At 42.1% G+C, this 20871-nt stretch overlaps 1 protein-coding gene across 3 annotated transcripts in view; it reads left to right on the forward strand.

The window, feature by feature from the left end:
* CRYBG1 (crystallin beta-gamma domain containing 1) overlaps nt 1-20871 on the forward strand; it is a 343574-nt gene that overhangs the window by 189775 nt on the left and 132928 nt on the right. The window contains exon 1 of one of the 3 annotated variants that reach the window (XM_073627018.1): nt 16270-16411. The exons of the other annotated variants lie outside the window; for them this stretch is intronic. The gene's annotated coding sequence lies outside the window, so the exon portion shown is untranslated. Of the gene's footprint in view, nt 1-16269; nt 16412-20871 lie in introns of those variants that run through there. 3 annotated transcript variants of the gene reach the window in all.

Below are 20871 nucleotides of genomic sequence, written 5' to 3' on the forward strand. Positions count from 1 at the left end.
TTTGGAACACCCTGGCCTATTTACCTTTGAAGTACTTTAAGACCGTGGAGGCTCTTCTCAAACCGTTTGTCTGGGGAACTAATCGACACAAACTCGCCTGGCGGATTCTCAAGAAGCTTCCCAGTTATCCCAATTGTACCACATAGATAAGACAGACAGAGAAATATTTGGCACTTTTTTGTGCCTGCATTGGGGCGAAAGGGACCTCAGACCGTCTATGCGCAATTGTGGTGGGATCTGGGGGTGCCAGACCTAAGGGGGATAAGCAAGACCTTATTTTATCACTGTAGACGCATATGGGACATCTCCACCAATAAATTGGGGATTCCTCCAATTAATAACTTCACCCCTATTTAGCACAATGGGTTACTCCCTGAATTCCTACGGATTCCTGACCCGGAGATCTTGGGCTCCCAGGGAATTTACTATTTGCACCACCTGGTCTCGGATGGGGAACTGAAACACTTTGATACCCTTCGTAGTGAATTCGTGCTCCCAAGCTTTGTTTTTCAGATTCTTACAGGTACGCCATGCCATGCAATCCCAGTTCCTTCAGTCCCACCCACAGCTTTCCTCCAATGCTATCATGGTAGTAGTTAAAAGCACAGACCCTCAAAAGCTAATCTCCACCTTCTATAATATGCTTATTACCCCATCTTCCACCAAATTAGCGCATAACGCTAAATCACGCTGGGAGAGGGAGGTGGGTCACTTAGAGGATGAGGACTGGAGTGAGGCCCTGGATTCTTGTAAAGCCGTATCCCCAAACTATCTGATAGACTCTCCCAAATATTTATCCTGCACTGTGCCTACCTCACCCCTCTTAGAGTAGCTAAATATAAGAGGGGATACTCCACCACCTGCTCCCTGTGCCACCAAGAGACAGGCACATTCTTGCATCTCATATGGACATGCCCTCTTATACAGGGATTCTGGAAACAGGTCGCGGACTTCCTACACGATACCTTGGGCTCTCCACTTACTCTAGACCCGAACAATGTATACTGGAGATGTTCCCGGATTCGGAAATCAATAGATTCACAAGGATATTCCTACATGAAACGTTATTTTCAGCCAGGAAAACTATTGCTAAGCAATGGATGAGGCCTTCACCCCCCAGTTTCATTGACTGGAAGGTAGACGTGAACAACACCTTGCCCTATAAGAAATTCATATATATAAACAGAGGGTGCCCAGCCAAGTACAATAAAATTTGGGACCGGTGGCTTTCGGACTCTGAAACCTGCAGGTGACCAATGGCTTAGGCCCTCCAGGGATGTCACCTGCTACTAACAATAGATCTGTCAAGTCGACTCTAGGCAGGTATTGCCATCTGTACTCTGCTTGCAGCATGACAACTTATGAAATTTGTTTTGTATCTAGGCTGTATACTATTTTTCCACACGTGATAACTGTATTGCCTTAAAGAAATATGCAAGACTATGTTGTATATGTAAATTGTTTAAAAAAAAAAAAGCATACAAGTCAGAATCATTCTGTCCTGACCCATAGCATGTGATGGAAAAACGAATCCATATGCATAAAATATTGAATATGTCAGTCTAAAGAGGAAGGTAATCACTTGACCGATTATTATTATACAGGATTTATATAGCGCCAACAGTTTGCGCAGCGCTTTACAACATGAAGGCAGACAGTATAGATACAATTCAATACAGGAGGAATCGGAGGGCCCTGCCCATTAGAGCTTACAATTTAGGAGGGAGGGTCAAGTGATACAAAAGGTAATAAGACGCATTCATATTGTCTGTTAGGACTCAGAAACTCCCCGATGCATGGCTGTTTTAAAGACATCAAAATGGACTACACAATATCAGGGACTTTCTTTTTATGTAAATTCCTAAAACACCTGTGAACATTTTGTAGAGCTTTGTATGTTCCACTGCTTTAGCAGTTGTAGCTGGGTGACATTTGTATCTTTGATTTTCAGATGTGAATACCTTACTGTGTCTTCACTGAATGAAGGAATTTGAGATATTTGTGACTAATAGGTTAAAAATAGGTATTTGGTGCAATAAAGTATTTGCTCAAATTCTTGTAGATAAAATGTCTGGGGAAGGAAGACAGCTTGATTACTTTAGTAGAATTTCCAGGGCTAATCATATGCAAAGACTTAAGCAAGAAATTCTTAACCTTTGTATTGCATGATTCTATTGTATTACAGTACATAAATTTAAACAGGTAAGCTGAAATCCCTTTGTTACAGCAACAAAGCATAAAATTGTTAGATGGGGGACCAGGTTTGGGAGCTCTTGCAGAAAATCCCACCAGAGGAGATGCAGAGGGATTTAGAGCCATTAGGTACTTTAGTCAATTACAGCCTACCCACTTCTGAACAGTAGTGTATTTGGGTTTTGTGCTGCCCTAGGCCTGACTAAACTCGTGCACCCCCTAATTTAAATATGACCCACCCCTTCCTGTCAAGGCCACACCCCTTGCTGTTTAAGACCCGTCCTGAAATTTTCGAGTGGGGTCACTATTTCTGAGGGCCTGGGGGGGGGGGGAAATGGATTCCCTTAAATTTGCATAGATTTCCTCTCACTTCCTGTTTGACTATGGGGCAGGAAGTGAAATGAAATATCTGCAATGGGACAGGGATGGTAAAAAATAAACTGAAAGGGGCTATAACCCTCCCTTATTCTATCCAAAATAATTTAAAAAAAAGTGTTGCCTATAGTTCTACTTTAAGCACAAATTTCTGATAATTTTATGGAGAGGACTGAGAAGATATAACCATGCCAATGGTGCAGCAGAAAACATATAGCACAGTGAGGAAGGTTTGTGGTCCAGGATGATAGGACAGTCAAAATTAGAAGCGGCGCCCTCCCTCCCCCCCACAGTTGCCGAATGCCAGCCGCCTGCATACCGGAAGCAGTGTGGCCGCTTTATGGGGTGCTAGATTAACCTGCCTCTCAGCCCAGTCCGCCCCATAAGACTGGTGCTACACTAAAAGTGTAGCGCAAGCCGGCGGGGACTCTTTCCGTGCTGCCCCCCTGCAAAGTGCTGCCCTAGGCCTGGGCCTTGTCGGCCTAGGCCAGAATACAGCGTTGCTTCTGAAATATCAATTTTGGATAGAATGAGATTACCAGTGAGATTAGGTGGTTCCAAAAACATATTTATGGTGTTTTTCCATCCCATTCTTTTTGTAGACTTTTTTAAAGGTCTGTTCACACCAGTGCATTGCAGTAAAGCTTGTTACGTATGTTGGTACCCCACAGTGCTGATCATTTTGAATGGCACCCCAAACAACCTCCACAACACACCTATGTTGCAGTGCACCACGACACACTATGATGTACCACTATCTGTTGTGTAACCAAAGTGCAGCAAGTACTATATTAAAGCTGTTGTGATGCATTTTGCATAGGCTGCCTTAGCGCAATGCACAGCACATTACCACACAATGTGCATTAACAATGAATTGCCCTGTTGTGAATGGGCCCCTAAAGTGGAATTCCTGCCCAACACTAACTATGCTTAAAATGTTCCCTCCCCCTTCTGCTTCCTATCCAGCCTAATATGTATAAAAAATATCCGTATAATTACCTTTTTTCAGTCTGTTGCGGTCTGGCCATGTGATCCTGCAGCTTCGGCTCCCCTGTGTCAGTGAGCGGTGGCTGCAGGGGAGAGGAGGGAGTACCAGCAGCTGGGCCATGGGTGCCTGCCTATGAGTGACATCATGGTTCCCGGAATTCACAGGCATTGTTGAGCACTCCCTGAGACAGGAGAGCCGGAGTTGACTGTGCCCGAAACAGATTTTAAAAAAATGTAAGTATACAGGGAGCAGGAGGAGGAAGAGGACATTTTTAAGAATAGTTAGTGTTAGGCAGGCATTCCACATTAAGCTGAGCTCCAGACAGATATAGCCAGCACCATTTAGTAAAGTGGTTGTAAAGGCATAAGGTTTTTTACCTTACTGAATTCTATGCATTAAGGTAAAAAAATCTGTATGCAGCTCCCCCTAAATGCATACCTGAGCCCAATCTTGATACAGTGATTGGCTCACGCTGCTGTCAATTAGAGCCAGTAATGAGGGAGCGGAGATGAGCCCCGCTCTGTGTGTCTTATGGACACACAGAGCTGGCTCCGGAGCGAGGATTCCCACGTGTCCCCTTAGCAAGCGGCTTGCTGTGGGGGCACTCAGCAAGGGAGAAAGAGCCAGAAGCACCAGCGGGGGATCCGAGAAGTGGAGCTGCACTGTGCAAAACCATTATACAGAGCAGGTAAGTATGACATGTTTGTTATTTCCTTTACAATCACTTGTACCTGCTAGAGTCACCGGGTTTAAACTATTTAGTGCACAGTGAGTTTTAATGTAGTTACACTCAGAAAATGCCTAGCAACCAAATAAAAGGCATTACGTATTCTGTCAGTAGCATAGTGATTTTACTGAAAATCTTTTGGCTTGAGTGAACATCTTTGTTTACATATAAAATCATAAGGATTATATAGGATTACATTGTCTTTGCTTCAAAAATGAGTCAAATATGCAATTTGTATTAGTCATTAGCTATATAAAATAAGGCATGCACAAGCTGTTTAACCCAACATTATAAAATGTTTGAGTTGTAATCTATAGAGGTTATGGCCACAAATTGTAATTTATAGAGGATGTGACCATACATTTTAATCTATCGAGGAGCTGGCTACAATGAGAAGATTTTCAGTATCTGGTGTTACACCGGACTATATTTACATTCTTTACATAATTACTGTATGTACAATGCCTTGCAAAAGTATTCACCCCCCGGCATTTTTCGTGTTTTGTTGTCTCACAACCTGGAATTAACAGGGATTGTTTGAGGATTTGCATCTTTTAATTTACAGAACATGCCCACAACTTTGAAGATTTTTTTTTTTTTTTTTTATTGTGAAGCAAACAACAAATAGGACAAAATAACAGAAAAAGTCAATGTGCATAACTATTCACCCCCCTAAAGTCAATACTTTAGAGCCACCTTTTGCAGCTATCACAGCTCCAAGTTGCTTTGGATAAGTCTCTATGAGCTTGCCACATCTTACCACTGGGATTTTTGCCCATTCCTCCTTGCAAAACTGCTCCAGCTCTTTCAAGTTTGATGGTTTGCGCTTCTTAAAAGCAATCTTTAAGTCTGACCACAGATTTTCTATTGGATTAAGGTCTGGGCTTTGACTAGGCCATTCCAACACATTTACATGTTTCCCCTTAAACGACTCAAGGAGTTTTAGGAGTGTGTTTGTCACTGTCCCGCTGGAAGGTGAACCTCCGTCCTAGCCTCAAATCACACACAGAGTGGTACAGGTATTGCTTAAGAATATCCCCGTATTTAGCATCATCCATCTTTCCCTCAACTCTGACCAGTTTCCCAGTCCCGACTGCTGGAAAACATCCCCACAGCATGATGCTGCCACCACCATGTTTCACTGTGGGGACGGTGTTCTTTGGGTGATGTGATGTGTTGGGTTTGCACCAGACATAGCGTTTTCTTTGATGGCCAAAAAGTTCAATTTTAGTCTCATCAGACCAGAGCATCTTCCTCCATACATTTTGGGAGTCTCCCACATGCCTTTTCGCAAACTTAAAACGTGCCATTTTGTTTTTTGCTGAGAGTAATGGCAAACTTCTGGCCACTCTGCCATAAAGCCCAACTCTATGAAGCGTACGGCTTATTGTCGTCCTATGTACAGATACTCCAGTCTCTGCTGTGGAACTCTGCAGCTCCTCCAGGGTTACCTTAGGTCTCTGTGCTGCCTCTCTGATTAATGCCCTCCTTGCCCAGTTCGTGAGTTTTGGTGTGCGGCCGTCTCTTGGCAGGTTTGCTGTTGTGCCATGTTCTTTCCATTTGGTTATGATAGATATGATGGTGTTCCTAGGGATTGTCCCTTACTTGTTTGGAGAGTTCCTTGGTCTTCATGGCAGTGTTTGGTTAGTGGTGCCTCTTGCTTAGGTGTTGCAGCCTCTGGGGCCTTTCAAAAAGGTGTGTATATGTAATGACAGATCATGTGACACTTAGATTGCACACAGGTGGACATCATTTCACTAATTAAGTGACTTCTGAAGGTAATTGGTTACTCCAGAGCTTTTTATGGGCTTCATAACAAAGGGAGTGAATACATATGCACATGCCAATTATCAGTTTTTTTATCTTGTCCTGGTGATAAAGAAATGAAAGTGAATGACTGCAAACTGAGGTGAAATCCCTGGTTACAATTTTTACCAGAAAAGGTGTCCCCACTGGAAGACTTCAAACTCATGTTCCAGTAACTGATGTAAAATTTTGGATTGACCCTCACTTTCTGTTTTGGAGAGAGTGGACATATAGACCAAGGTTTTTGTGATCCCAGTGCGGCACACCGCCAGACCCCTTCTGAGACACAAAGTCCAGTGTCCAGAGAAACATCACAGATATCAGGTGATATAAAGTGGGACCTTGTCACCTGAGCTACAGGCTGTTTTTATAACTTCTACTGTTTTAAAAAACTATTTTGCAAATAGCAGCCTTGCCTAGGGCACATAATAGTCTAGCACTGGCCCTGTTGGCAGGCTTAAGGCATTCAGTTACTGAACTGTCAAAAGACTTGCAAGCGCAGTCCCTATACTGTTCTCAAACATTTCCTGGGCACTTAACAATATCAGCATGATAGCAAGACATTTTAAATGGTTGTTTTCCAATGCTGGAGCTGGGAAAAACAATGCAATTCTGAGCCCTTGGTCAACATTAGTATTCTCTAAATCCTTGCTAAAAATATTTTTCTCCGATGCTCTCCAGTGAAAGGGTCTTCAGTTTTATATATGAGAGTGTAAACTTCCATTAAAAAAAAAGTTGCACTTTATCGCGTGCGTAACCTCAGAGATTTGAAATATGATAGTAATAAGATGTTATTATTACTGCTTTTTAATACGATGTGGGTTGATTTACTAAAACTGGACAGTGTAAAATTTGGTGCATTTGTGCATGGTAGCCAATCAGTTTATAACTTCAGCTTGTTCAATTAAGCTTTGACAATAAAACCTGGAAGCTGATTGGTTTCTATGCGGAGCTGCACCACATTTTGCACTCTCCAGTTTTAGTAATTCAAGCCCAATATGTTTCTCTGTTTTGACTGTCACATAATTGTGAAAGGTGCTTCATATATTTTACACATGATCAATGTCTTAGAATAACTGTTCATGGTAAAAACATTTTTTTACAGCTGGAGCTCCAAATAGTTGCTCTAATTTTTATTTGACTTACTATGGGAAATGATTTATCTCACCAGAAAAAACATGGTGGCCATTCCTGTATATTAAAACAAGTATAGTATGTAAAAGAAATTGACTTAAGCATTTAAAGATATCTGTGATGGAAGTCAGATTCTAATATAAACTATACGAGGGGTCTTCAAAAAGTTTCCGTGTGTTTTTAATAGAGCTAAAAAATGTATGGAAACTTTTTGAGAACTTTGGTATTATTTCAAACCGAATGCAGTTGAAAAGCAGGCTTTTGGTGCGGAATACAAATGAACTTCAAAAGTGAAAGTATGAAAATGACCCAAGGCAGTTGTCTGTTACACTGGGCACTCTGGTTTGTTTAGGACGGCAGTTCCATGCCTGGAGGACAAACAGTCTGAGGAATTCAAAATGCGTGTTAAAGGTACTCTTTAGAATCCTGTTAGGAAGCAGCAACAAAAATGTTGGTACTAGCGCCTAATTCATGTTACTGTCAGAGACAACTACATGAATCTGTCGGTGTGTCTGCACTGAGTTCAGGGCGTCCACACTGGACTCTTCCTCAGCGCACTTTTCCTGCCCTCTCCCCTCAGCCACTGAGCCGATCACACTGACAGGTGCATGGTCGAGGAGTTGTGAACTAGAGGTGGGCAGAGCCTGATGGGAAACTAGTCTTTCAGTCCCCCAATTGGCCCGCTTTACTTTTCATTGACAGTGCATAAGGCCACGTGGATCCATAGCTGCTATTCAGTCCAATAGTGGCTTTGAAACCTGCCCACTGCCATGCACTGTCAATCTGTCAATTACAAGCAAGGTGGACCTGATGGGGAACTCAGAGTTCCCCATCAGGCTCCACCATCCTACAGGTGCAACGGCTGTGAATTTGAGTTAAGTGGGCAGAGCCTGATGGGGATTTCTGAGACTAGTTCCCCATCAAGGCTACTTTGCTGGTGATTGACAGTGGATGGGACTGGAAGGTTTCCAGATCTTTGATTGGACTAAATAGTGGCTATGGAATCTCCCCACTGCCATCTGATGTCACACAGGCAAGGTGGACCTGATGGAGAACTAGTCTGCTAGAGTTTCCCTGAGGCTCCGACCTGTCAGTTCAGTGTGACTTGCCTTGTTCATTGTTAGGATGCAGACGGCTTGCGTCCTAGCAACCAATTATAAATGTAAAACACATTCAAACATATGAATAAAGTAATAAACACACAACACCCCCTTCCCTTGTACACCAAAAGCAGATTAAAAAAAAACAAAAAAGACCACATATTGTACATGCATTTAGACACGTTTAGCCATCTCAAGCGTCTGACTGTAATAATTTATTCTGGCCATTGGAATGCATTAACACTCATTTAGGTGCGTCAAGTGTTTTTTCTGCTCAATAGCTCCTTTCCTGAATGCGCTAGTGATGTTTTTTTTCCAGCCTGTAAACACTGCTTTTTTTAATATGCCTATAAACGCCTATGTGTGCATGAACACATAGGCTAACACGGAGGTGCCTTTACAGGCTGTAAATAAAAACATCAAATGCCTGTAAAAGTAGCATTTTTTTAAGCCCTGTGTGCATGTCAGTACATGTGACATAGGGAGATTTAATAAATCGGGAGCACACAGAATCGGGTGCAGCTGTGCATAGTAAACAGTCAGCTTCTAACTTCAGCTTGTTTAATTAAAGTGTTACCAAACCCACAACAGTAAAATCAGTCTGTATATGCAGTAAAGCATGCTTGTTATACTCACTGTGGAACCCAGAGGGTAATTCTCTGCATTTTGTAAAAAGGCTGTTTGATCCTACCTTTTCTGACCTCCTCCCACCCCCCACCCCCCTTCTTCCACAGTCCCCAATCTATCTGTTGATAGAACAGAGCCTTGGGGGCACTCTGCACATGCTCAGTTTTGTCTGTTTTGCTAGAGTTTTTCTTTTTTGGGAGGGTGCATGTGATTAACACAGGGCCAATAATCACTGTTGGACTTATAAACCATGCATGCTACTGTGGGTCGCTATATATATATATATATATATATATATATATATATATATATATATATATATATATATATTTTTTTTTTTTGGGGGGGGGGGGTTGTTTTGTTTTATTTTTTGTCCTGGTGGTGTCATCTTTATGAACCATCCACTGACATAATGATGTTTTGTTTTGAGATGATATTGGTTATGTGTGTTATTGTGGATTGCTTTTTATATGCCATATTTCATATGCTTACAAAAAAAAATTTTTTTCTTATTATTAGTATCCAGGCAATATCATCTTCATATAGCACCCATTATCTTTTTGATGTTCCATTTTGAAAAAAATACAAACTACGCATGCTTTTGTGGGTTACTTTTTATATGCCTGTTTTTTGAAATGTTTACTTTTTGTGATGTGTTCCATTGCATGAGTCATACCGGGTTTTCCCTTTTGCATTTTTAATTCACCTGTTTTGATTAATCATGTCACTTTTGTATATACCTATGCTACTTATTTTGTTTTTTTATCAGCCATGACTAAGGACTAACGTCTAAAAGTCTAAAACGCTTAGGCTGTTTTACGGGTCTGTACATGTATTTAATAATGGAATACTATTTTGAATGTCATCCTGAGTGCAGCCCCTCCCCTTTCCTTATTCCAATCATCACTGTCCAGACAGAATGTCAGGGGTCCTGCAGCCTCATAGGACAGTCAGAGGAGAGTGAAAACTCCTACAAGCTTTAACCAGACATTGATAAAAGTCACAAGACTGCTATATACTGATGCTGAGAAAGGGTATTTAGCAGTTTAGATTTACTAAAATAATTGTGTTTCCATGTACTGTGGGAGACCAGATACAGTATAGTGAATACAGGGTCCTGGGTTTAGTAACACTTTAAGCTTTTACAATAAAACCTGGATATTGATTGGTTACTATACACAAGTGCACTATATTCTGTGTGCTCCAGTTTTAGTAAATCTCCCCCAGTGTTGCCTAACACAGGTGCCTGTCCCAGACTTTCCTGGCAGTACTGATTCTACATCAAAAGCCTACAACTGTCAGAAGAGCAAACATTTAATCTGTGCAAGCTTTGCTACAAAGTCACAGAACAGTAACTATTGTTACAACTGTTAAAGGTTTGTAGCAGTTGCAAACAATATAAAGTGCAGCTCAGTGTCCAATGCTTGATTTAAAAATGCTTAAATGGTGTGTCCACTTTTGCAGCCAAATTGGTATAACCCCTTCTTTATTTTTGGTAGATGTTCCCATTGTTTTAGCATAACGTAAAAAAAAAAACAAAATGCTGGTTAACTTTTTAAGCACGTTTTACATGTTTAAAAATCCTATCAAGCTCTCTTTGCTTCACTAAGCTCTGGGGAGAAATTGATTCAACTGCACTTGCAAAGTGCACAGTCTTTTTCCCTTTTTTAAATCAACCCCTGTCTGTTTTATAAAAGAGTTAAAATTGTAGAAGCTGTCCACCTGCATTGCGTGTTAATGAAGGATAGCTCAATGTGCCCCCAGTCTCTGGGGACAGAGACACTGTGAATCTGTTCAGAAATGCTTGCAATCTGCCATGATACCTTGTCCTCAGAAACATCTAAAAGGTAAAAAAGGTAAGAAATGTTTAAAAATGTTTTTTTTTTTTTTTTGTGTGTGTGAATGGGAACAAATAACAGGCAATATTGTGGAGTTTTCTCAAAGTTGACTGCAAAAATGGAAATACACTTTAACTCGTGTATGTGACTGCAGGACAAGAATACCCTTTTGAATACCCCCAAGGGCAATAGCACTCAACTAAAGCTCTTATGTGTCACCAGTGCAGCTAGTGGGATCTGACAAAAGCCAAACAGTGAAGCAATCCCACCTTTATCAAGACGCTGAATTATTAATATATATGTAGCTTATAAAAAGCCTTTAACTGTATGTTGTTTCCTGTATTCTATCCCCATACCATCTGCCAGTTATGCATGTTTCATAAATATTACTAGACATCACCAATGGCATACTTCTTGTTTTTCTTGCTTCCCAGACACCCTAGTGTTGCTTTGCTAATTGACCTACTGCGTTAGCGCCTTGAGGCGATTCAGTTCGCATTTGCAGCGCTCTATACATTTTTCATTCATTCATTTATACTAGGGTAAAAAAATGTAGGTCTTTCTCATATAAGTGACTTTATATACAGGTTTAATGATATTCAGGAGGTACAGTAGAAAGTGATATACTCTCTCCCAAATATCCAGGTACTCTGATATACAGATACTTCTTGAGTCAATAGGTCACAAATCAGCCCCACCAACCCCCACCCCACCCCCCCATCTTCAAAGACTCAGTGCTGGCCAATCAGACTTCTATTAGACTGTCTATTATAATACTTGTTCAACAGTGAGCTTTAGGAAGTAGAGGTGGACCAGATGCTTGACCTGTAGATCCACTGTGTGCTATTGAAAAACTCCAGGCAAAACTTTTCCCCATGCAGTGGGGTTGTGCCTGCACTGCATGGGTTAATTGCTTGTTTTTGTCTAGGGGGTGAGGAGATGTGGAGATATACTTACCTAATCAGTTTATCCTCAGAGCTCAAGACCGATCCCCATCGCTCCAGCCCCCGCATGCTAGAGGTCTTGTGCATGGACTGTTCCTGACCCCATCACGCTCCTAGACCTGGACGTGAAGGCAGCAGGAATAGCCCACCGCTGGATGTGGGGAGCGTTATTTTCTGAAGGATCGAAGGGTCAGGTAAGTATAGTTTTCCTTGCGCCCCTGGACAAAATGAACAGCCCCACTGCATGGAAAAGAAAAAAAATTGCCCAGAGTTCTTTAAGTATTTTCTACTTAAAACCACTTGCTGACCAGCCCATAGTAAAAAAAAAGTAATTTCCTTGACGTTTAATACCGGTGTAATGGCAGCAGGTAGCTGGCAAAACCCCGGTATAATTTTTTACTATGGGCGATTCCGCGTCCGATAAAAGTGGTCCCACGGGCTCACTTTTAGAGGCAGCGGGAGAGGTGCCCCGCTGCTTCCTGCTTGTTTTCCGGGCTTACCGGAGCTGTCGGTAATGCCCAGAAGAGATCCAATCAGGCCGGGCCTTGCTGGGCAGCAAGTCAAGTGAGGGCAAGATGGCTCCCACTCGGCTCTATGCCATGGAGGACCGGCGTGACCTCCGACGTCCCTTCCAGTTCATGGACATAAAGGCATGATGGTTTTTTGTTTTTATTTTTTAAGTCAAAATGTCCAAAAAATTTTTTTCCTCTTTTGCTTTTGTTTTTTATTTATTAAAGTGTATTTTTTTCCAAAAAAATTGCATTTGAAAGACTGCTGCACAGATACAGTGTGACATAAAATATTGCAACGATCGCCATTCTATTCTCTAGAGTCTCTGTAAAAAATAAATAAATAAAAAAAAAAAATATATATATATATATATATATATATATATATATATATATATATATACACACACACACAGTATCTCACAAAAGTGAGTACACCCCTCACATTTTTGTAAATATTTTATTATATCTTTTCGTGTGACAACACTAAAGAAATGACACTTTGCTACAATGTAAAGTAGTGAGTGTACAGCTTGTATAACAGTGTAAATTTGCTGTCCCCTCAAAATAACTCAAACACACAGCCATTAATGTCTAAACCACTGGCAACAAAAGTGAGTACACCCCTAAGTAAAAATGTCCAAATTGGGCCCAATTAGCCATTTTCCCCTCCCCGGTGTCATGTGACTAGTTAGTGTTACAAGGTCTCAGGTGTGAATGGGGAACAGGTGTGTTTAAATTTGGTGTTATCGCTCTCACCCTCTCATGCTGGTCACTGGAATTTCAACATGGCACCCCATGGCAAAGAACTCTCCGAGGATCTGAAAAAAATAATTGTTGCTCTATATAAAGATGGCCTGGGCTATAAGAAGATTGTCAAGACCCTGAAACTGAGCTGTAGCACGGTGGCCAAGACCATACAGTAGTTTAACAGGACAGGTTCCACTTAGAACAGACCTCGTCATGGTTGACCAAAGAAGTTGAGTGCACGAGCTCAGCATCATATCCAGAGGTTGTCTTTGGGAAATAGACGTATGAGGGCTGCCAGCATTGCTGCAGAGGTTGAAGGGGGGGGGGCGGGGGTCAGCCTGTCAGCCTGTCAGTGCTCAGACCATACACCGCACACTGCATTTAGAAGGAAGCCTCTTCTAAAGATGATGCACAAGAAAGCCCGCAAACAGTTTGCTGAAGACAAACAGACTAAGGACATGGATTACTGGAACCATGTCCTGTGGTCTGATGAGACCAAGATAAACTTATTTGGTTCAGATGGTGTTAAGCGTGTGTGGCGACAGCCAGGTGAGGAGTACAAAGACAAGCGTGTCTTGCCTCCAGTTAAGCATGGTGGTGGGAGTGTCATGGTCAGGGGTGCACGAGTGCTGCCGGCACTGAGGAGCTACAGTTCATTGAGGGAACCATGAATGTCAACGTGTACTGTGACGTACTGAAGCAGAGCATGATCCCCTCTCTTCGGAGACTGGGCCGCAGGGCAGTATTCCAACATAACGACCCCAAAACACACCTCCAAGATGACCACTGCCTTGCTAAAGAAGCTGAGGGTAAAGGTGATGGACTGGCCAAGCATGTCTCCAGACTTAAACCGTATTGAGCATCTGTGGGGCATCCTCAAATGGAAGGTGGAGAAGCGCAAGGTCTCTAACATCCACCAGCTCTGTGATGTTGTCATGGAGAAGTAGAAGAGGACTCCAGTGGCTCTGGTGAACTCCATGCCCAAGAGGGTTAGGGCAGTGCTGGAAAATAATGGGGGCCACAGAAAATATTTACACTTTGTGCCAAGTTTGTACATTTTCACTTAGGGGTGTACTCACTTTTGTTGCCAGCGGTTTAGACATTAATGGCTGTGTGTTGAGTTATTTTGAGGGGACAGCACATTTAGACTGTTATACAAGCTGTACACTCACTACTACTACATTGTAGCAAAGTGTAATTTCTTCAGTGTTGTTACATGAAAAGATAGAATAAAATATTTGCAAAAATGTGTTGGGGTGTACTCACTTTTGTGAGATACTGTATATAATGCCTAGCAAAAAAGACTAATTTAAACTTGTAAACAAAAAGTTCCAGAAAAGGCCTGGTCAGCAAGTGGTTAATGCTTTAAATATACTGATGCATACCAGTCCTTAGGTAAAAACTTTCCTTTTTATAATGTCATGCACAAAAAAATTAGTCCATGGTGCCACTGACCTCAAAAAGCAAGAGGATCATTTTAACTGACCATAAATTATTAATATTGCTTAGGTATTGGTGTACTATATTTTTTACTTTGCCTTATTTATTGTTGTGCTTTATTCTATTTTTGAAATGTGTGTCATGTCATTAACATTGGCAGCTGGCTGTTTATGTTCATCACATGTTCAGGTTTAGTACATTCTACAGTTACTTCTGCTCAAGGGTTTGCAGAACATTGAACAACAATGAATTAATAATTAACTTCCAGTTTAATATTTTGTAATCCTTTTTTAATTATTCTACATTGACTATATTTATTGTAAGAGGTGACTGTAAAATAACATAATTGTCCGAATAAAAGTAATTTTAATTAAACTCTGTATATTTCCAGTGTAGTTGGGGAAAAAAGGCTTAAAGTGGTTAAAAACCTGCAATATAAACAAAGCATATCCCTAATAGTGTGTACTTGTCTCAATCTAGAGCACTAAGTGTAATTTCGGTCTGTTGCCCTCTGCTATCTGCATGAATCACTTATGATCGCTTTTCCCGGACACCAAAAGAAAAAAGGCTGAGGGAGGGATCTCCAGCACACAACCTGTGATTGACAGCCTCAGCTCTCTGCCTGCGTGAAAGGAACTGTGCCCCTTCCCTCCAATCAGCTCTGAGTTCTTCTCACTGAGCTCTGCTGTGTGTAATTTCAGGTCCCCATTTCCTTTCTTTCTGACAGTTCACGCAAGCTTTATAAATTCTGCACTTTGGATGTAGAGAAGAGAAAACTGCAGACAGACAGGAACAACTTATGTAGGGAGATTTGTTTCATCTCTGTGTATCACCTGAGGCCACTATATGTAAGGGATTACAACCACTTTTTATAAGTATAGCCAAAGCTTTTTTTTTTTTTTTTTTTGGATAGAGTAGGGAAATGTTTTTATTTGTATTGGGTTATTTGTTGCTGTCTGTGTCCTGATTGGAAATTTCCCTTCACTTTCTGCCCTTGAAAGGCAATGGGAAATTGAATATTATATTTATTTTAATAGGAAAAGAGATAGGAAATCCCATCATTTTGTGGAGACTTCCCCTATTGGAATGAATAAACAGTATATAATATATAAGGAGTTGCACACATTGATGGCACTATAAAGTAAATATTGGATGATATACTCCAGCTATAGTGAAAACATTTTGAATTTCCTCTGACTTTCTATTTTATTGACATTGGTCACCAGGACAAATAAAAAGGGTAAATCTCACCAGTGAGGACGCAGACAGCAATAAAAACTTAAAGGATCGAACCCTTCCCCGCTCCATCCACAAAAAGTTTTGTGTTTACATAAACTTCAAGAGAGCCTGTCGCCAGACCATAAATAATCAAAAAACTTCCTATAAAATGATGTATTTGTATTTAATGTACTGTATCTGTTACTTGCCTATAAAGGTCTTCCTTGTGTAGACCTCCAAAAGCCCTGAGACTGCTCTTGTGTTCTACCATTTTGAATGTGATGTCAGCAGCCCAAGCAGACTCAGAGCTGCTACTCAATTTTTTTTATATCCCCATATCCCACTCTTCTGCCAGCTGCTATGTGTTTTGTAGAGAAGTGAGGAGAGGAGCTGGGGCAGCACAGACAGCATTTAGATACTCCCAGAAGAGTAGGCTATACAGTGCAAGGAAGAAGGGGTCTGTGCTCCAGAATTGACTCTTCTGAAGTAGTCAAGTTTGCTAGCAAGTTCGGCAGCACATTGCAAGTCAATAGATGACTATTTATGAAAAAAGTCTTGGAAAGGTCAGGAGTGATGAAACATGTTGGGAGGAGAAAGCTGAGCACACACCATAGGAGATCACAGTGCACCAGGGAGAAGCGATATGACCAAACAACATCAAGACTGGTGGGAGGGAGATGCCAGCCGTGGAGTGTTTCTTCAGAGTAGCAGGAGAATTTCTGACACATACATACTTTAGTGCAAGTGATAGCACCGGAAAACGTGAGTGCAATGTTTTTTTATTTGTCATTTTGGTTTTTAATAGAGTTGTGTGGCGACAACCAGCTCTATAACTGGGGCCTAGGGGGGAAGGGGGGTTGCAACGGGACAGTTTTCTGGATAATGTGACCATTGTGATTGGCTGTCACAGTGGCCACATGGGCTCCCAATCATAACTAGAGAGTGGGATTGTCTGTGACTTTGTTTGGGGTTCTCAGCACACTTTCGGCACAGAAACCTCAGCCGCCATGGACACATAGGGGAGATTTATTAAAACTGGTGCACAGAGAATCTGCTGCAGCTGTGCATGGTAGCCAATCAGTTTCTAACTTCAGCTCGTTCAATTAAGCTTTGACAATAAAACCTGGAAGCTGATTGGTTACTATGCAGAGCTGCACCAGATTCTGTGTGCACCGGTTTTAGTAAATTTCCCCCCCATACTGTGTGTGTGCCTTTGTGGGTATTAAAGTCCAGCCTCCTTGCTGCTGCACATATGCATTACATGGTCAGCAAGAGGTTAAAGCCAGTGAGGATTTCTGTAGTAGCAGCAGCTACTACAGCGATTCTCCACTTCCACAGAGATTTTTTAGGTGTGGTATATGAATACTTACATTGGTCAAAGCTGCTTCAATGTAACTATGCAATACAAACCATACCTGGATTTCAGCTCTGAGGCTATGTTTACATTTGCAGTTGGGCTGTGTTTTTACTGCTCCCACTTAGGCTGCAAAGGCAGCCTGATAGGGTTGTGTACTTGCTGCGGCCACTATCCTTTGTTGCGTGGAAAGAATTGCACCCATTGTTCTATTTGGCGGACAGTACTACCTGCTGAATGCAGCCCATTCAAGTGAGTGGGGTCACGGCACAACCACCCTCCAACTACATGTAATGTATGCGGCTGTGGAACGGTGGTGTGGTCTTTTAGGGGGTTAAGACAGAAGGTGAATAAATGCCCTCTGAAAAATGATCCATCGTGGATCACTCCTTCCCGTGACAGGGCAGGTGGGCCTTATTGCCCAGCAGCCACATATATGCATTGCTGACTTGTTCTCAGGTGCTCTCTGTTGATGCCTCCAGAACCGTGACCAAGCTGTTACCCACAGCTCACGGTTAGCTACTGACAATCGGCAGCTGGTACATGGGGCTCTTGATGATGTCGCCTACCGGCCCTGGTCATCACGGCCCATTTATAGCACTGGCTTTGGCCAGTAAAAAGGGGTTAAGCTACTGCAAAATATGCTGGTAGGGAAAAATACAAATCTTAATTTTAACTTATTGGTGTGACCACTGCTTATCAGTTGTTGCAATATTTTACTTAAAATCTAGAGCTCTTCCCTGCAGTACTTCTTTTTTTCACTTGGTCTATTGGCCAGCATCAACCCACTTCCACTGAGCCCAGGCCATCCTGAATCTCTTCCAGTCTGTGACTGGAGAGTGAATGGAGAAGCAGCACAGTGATGAGCTCAACTGTCTGTCACCCTGCTCTCCCCTCTTATCAGCGTGCTCATTATCAGCACAAAAAATGATTGGCTTCCTGTGCTGCTTCACCTTCTCACCCTCCAGCCCTGCTTTACAGGGGATGCAAGAGGCTGATAACAGGTAAAATTCAGGTACTTGACTTGAATTAAAGTATTCCAGGTATGGATATTTTATTCATAGTTACATTTGTCCAGTTTGGACCATACCTGGGTGATTATACTGGAAGCTGTGACTAAATGAAGAAGATACAGCTACTCCAGTGATGTCCATTTGTTTCCAGGTCCTGTGCCAAGTAGCTGCTCTGCCGCATTGTGAACACGGGAGGTCAGTCACCTGGCTCCAGCACCATTCAGAGAAGGGTTGTAGTGTATAGGCAAATACTTGCTAGGTTTAGCAGTAGCGAAAAAGGTGTAATACTTACCTTATTCTTTGCTGTAGCAGACTTCAGTGCTTTCCTCTTCTTTCTCCCCATGCTTTCCTGAAAGAAAAATATAAAGTACTCCTATAAACAAAGTAGACATTGTACTTTTACTGGCAACTTCTTCCTGCACTGTTTACAGATGCATTGAAGCATGTTGTGTGAAACAAACTGAGTGTCAGAAGTTTGGCTCTATCAGTATATGCTGTTGTGGTCAGGCTGTTGTGTAAGGAATAGCTGTGTACTATCTCAGCTAACACTGGCAGGAAGTCAGGTTCGCTCAGCAGTGTATTGACATTACAAGGCACACCTATGTTGGAGAAGCTGTCTGCTATATCTCCAGAGGGAGCTTTATTGAGGAATGGGGAGGAGGGCACCTCTGGAATGAGCCCCAGGCAGCTTTACTCCTCCCTCAGTAATCCACCACGCTAAACGAATGTTTTCAGACAGTGGAGGCCAACCTGTGTTCCTTTTATGTACAAAGCATGTTTATTGGCGAGATAAAACAGGGCAAGTGACATGTCGGTGAAGTTTATGGTGTCATAATACATACAACACTTTCATGTTTATATGCTCTTCTCACTTCTTTCATGTAGTTTGCTTTATTTGGAGTGCCAAAGCCAATGATCACTATATGCCAGCAGTCCTTGTTACTCTGAGTTCTGTGCTAATGTGTGAATGTATTGGACTAATGAAAGTGGACATAACATCAGATACTATATGGTTCATGCTAAGTAATGTGAAAGTTTAACACTATTTTATTTTTATTTGTTTTACTTTTATTCATGGTAATAACATTATGTATTATTTTTTTATTTTAATTTATATTGTTTAATAATAATACAAATAAAAATAAAAGTAATAATAATTTATTGTTATTGCCTCTCATAGTACACCACTCACAGTACCTTCAACTTTTTTCTGATCTAGAAGGCCATTTTTTTGTTCAGGCATCATCCAAGGTCAGCACCCACTTACTGGACTAAAGCAAGCCATTGATGAATCAATTTTCTTTCCTTCCACCATAGGGGGGGGGTGGAAGGAAAAAAAAAATCACCTGATTCCCCCATCAACACATTCAGTGTTGATGAGGCAATGCCTTCCACAATGCTATTGTATTCTCCCAGCAGGAGGGTGCAGGAAACCTTCCCGGCTCGTAGAGTACAATGATTACTGCTAGTGGCTATAGCTGCCGGTGGTAATCGCATGAAGAAAATCTGACATGCTAGTTGTACTCAAGTCGGTCGATTGACTACAGTACAATCAGCCTGCCCATACATGGATCGAAAATTCAGCCAGCCCCTGCCAAACCAGCCAAATTTCGATCCATGTACTTAAAGCGGACTTCCACCCAAAAGGAGAAGCCCTGCTTGTTTGCCCTCTCCCCTGCCACGGTTGTCACCTTTTGAGGGGGGAGCGGGTACCTGGTTTTGACAGGTACCCCGCTCTCGCTTCCGGCTCAGTTCAACGCATCAAACTAAGCCTGAAGTTTGCGCCCATCCTTCCCCTGCAGCCAGCCCATTCACAAAGTGCAGCGCACTTCATGCATGCATAGTGGGAAACCGGCTGTGAAGCCACAAGGCTTCACTGCTGGTTTTCCTTAGTCAAGATGGCAGCACCAGCACCCGATAGCCGATTGAGAAATCAGCTCAAGTAAGGGCACCTGCTGGTTTCCTGGACAGGTAAGTGCCCTAATATTAAAAGTCAGCAGCTACAGTATTTGAAGCTGCTGACTTTTCATTTTTTTGGGAGGGAGCCTGGAGCTCCTCTTTAAGTTGCTGGCTCAGATATGATTATGTAAATCCTAATGACGTGTTTTCAAATATCTGACACAACAGACTATCACATCGTGGCTCCCTACAGTTAAAATGTTTCACTGGCTATAGGCTGTAAGATATCTCTTGTTCAGCTCCATGGAATGAACATGAGAAATCTTATTGATTCCCTATTCACACTAAACTATTGTGCCAGCACCTGTGGCTGTCAGAATACCCGAACAGTGGCCGCATGTGACTGCTGTTCAGGCAATAATTTTACACCTGGCTCCTTAGATTTTCAGATCAAAGAATGGTGGGCTGGAGGATGCCAACAGAGCTGCCACAGATCGAATTTTATCTGGTTCATCAGGAAGCAGCTGAAACTTACTCCGTGTATGACCAGCTTTACAGTTAGATCACTTGGACTGACATGACAGTTGAAATGTTTCCCTCGGCCAGCAGCAGACTAATATAACTTCAGGGTAGGTTTACACTGTAGTGGGTCCATGCAGGCATGTTTAAATGGGCTGCTGTATCTGTGGGAAAATGTGAAGAAAAAGTCCCTGATTCTTTTTCAAAACCACAGTTGCATGGAACTGTATGGTGCTGCAGTACTGTGCAGCTTTGAGCAACTGAAAACGCACTGCACTTTCTGATGCGTGGGGTGCCTTTAAGAGTTCATAGTGCCCCTGTGCTTCTGCTAAAGAGTCGCCTGTTTTGCCTGCAGTTCAGGGAATGTGTGTAATTTACATGCATTGCCAGACCCGCTACAGTATGAAACTTGTCTCAGCCAAGGCAAAGTCACTGGA

Source organism: Aquarana catesbeiana, linkage group LG04, assembly GCF_042186555.1.
Source record: "Aquarana catesbeiana isolate 2022-GZ linkage group LG04, ASM4218655v1, whole genome shotgun sequence".
Classification (NCBI taxonomy): domain Eukaryota; kingdom Metazoa; phylum Chordata; class Amphibia; order Anura; family Ranidae; genus Aquarana; species Aquarana catesbeiana.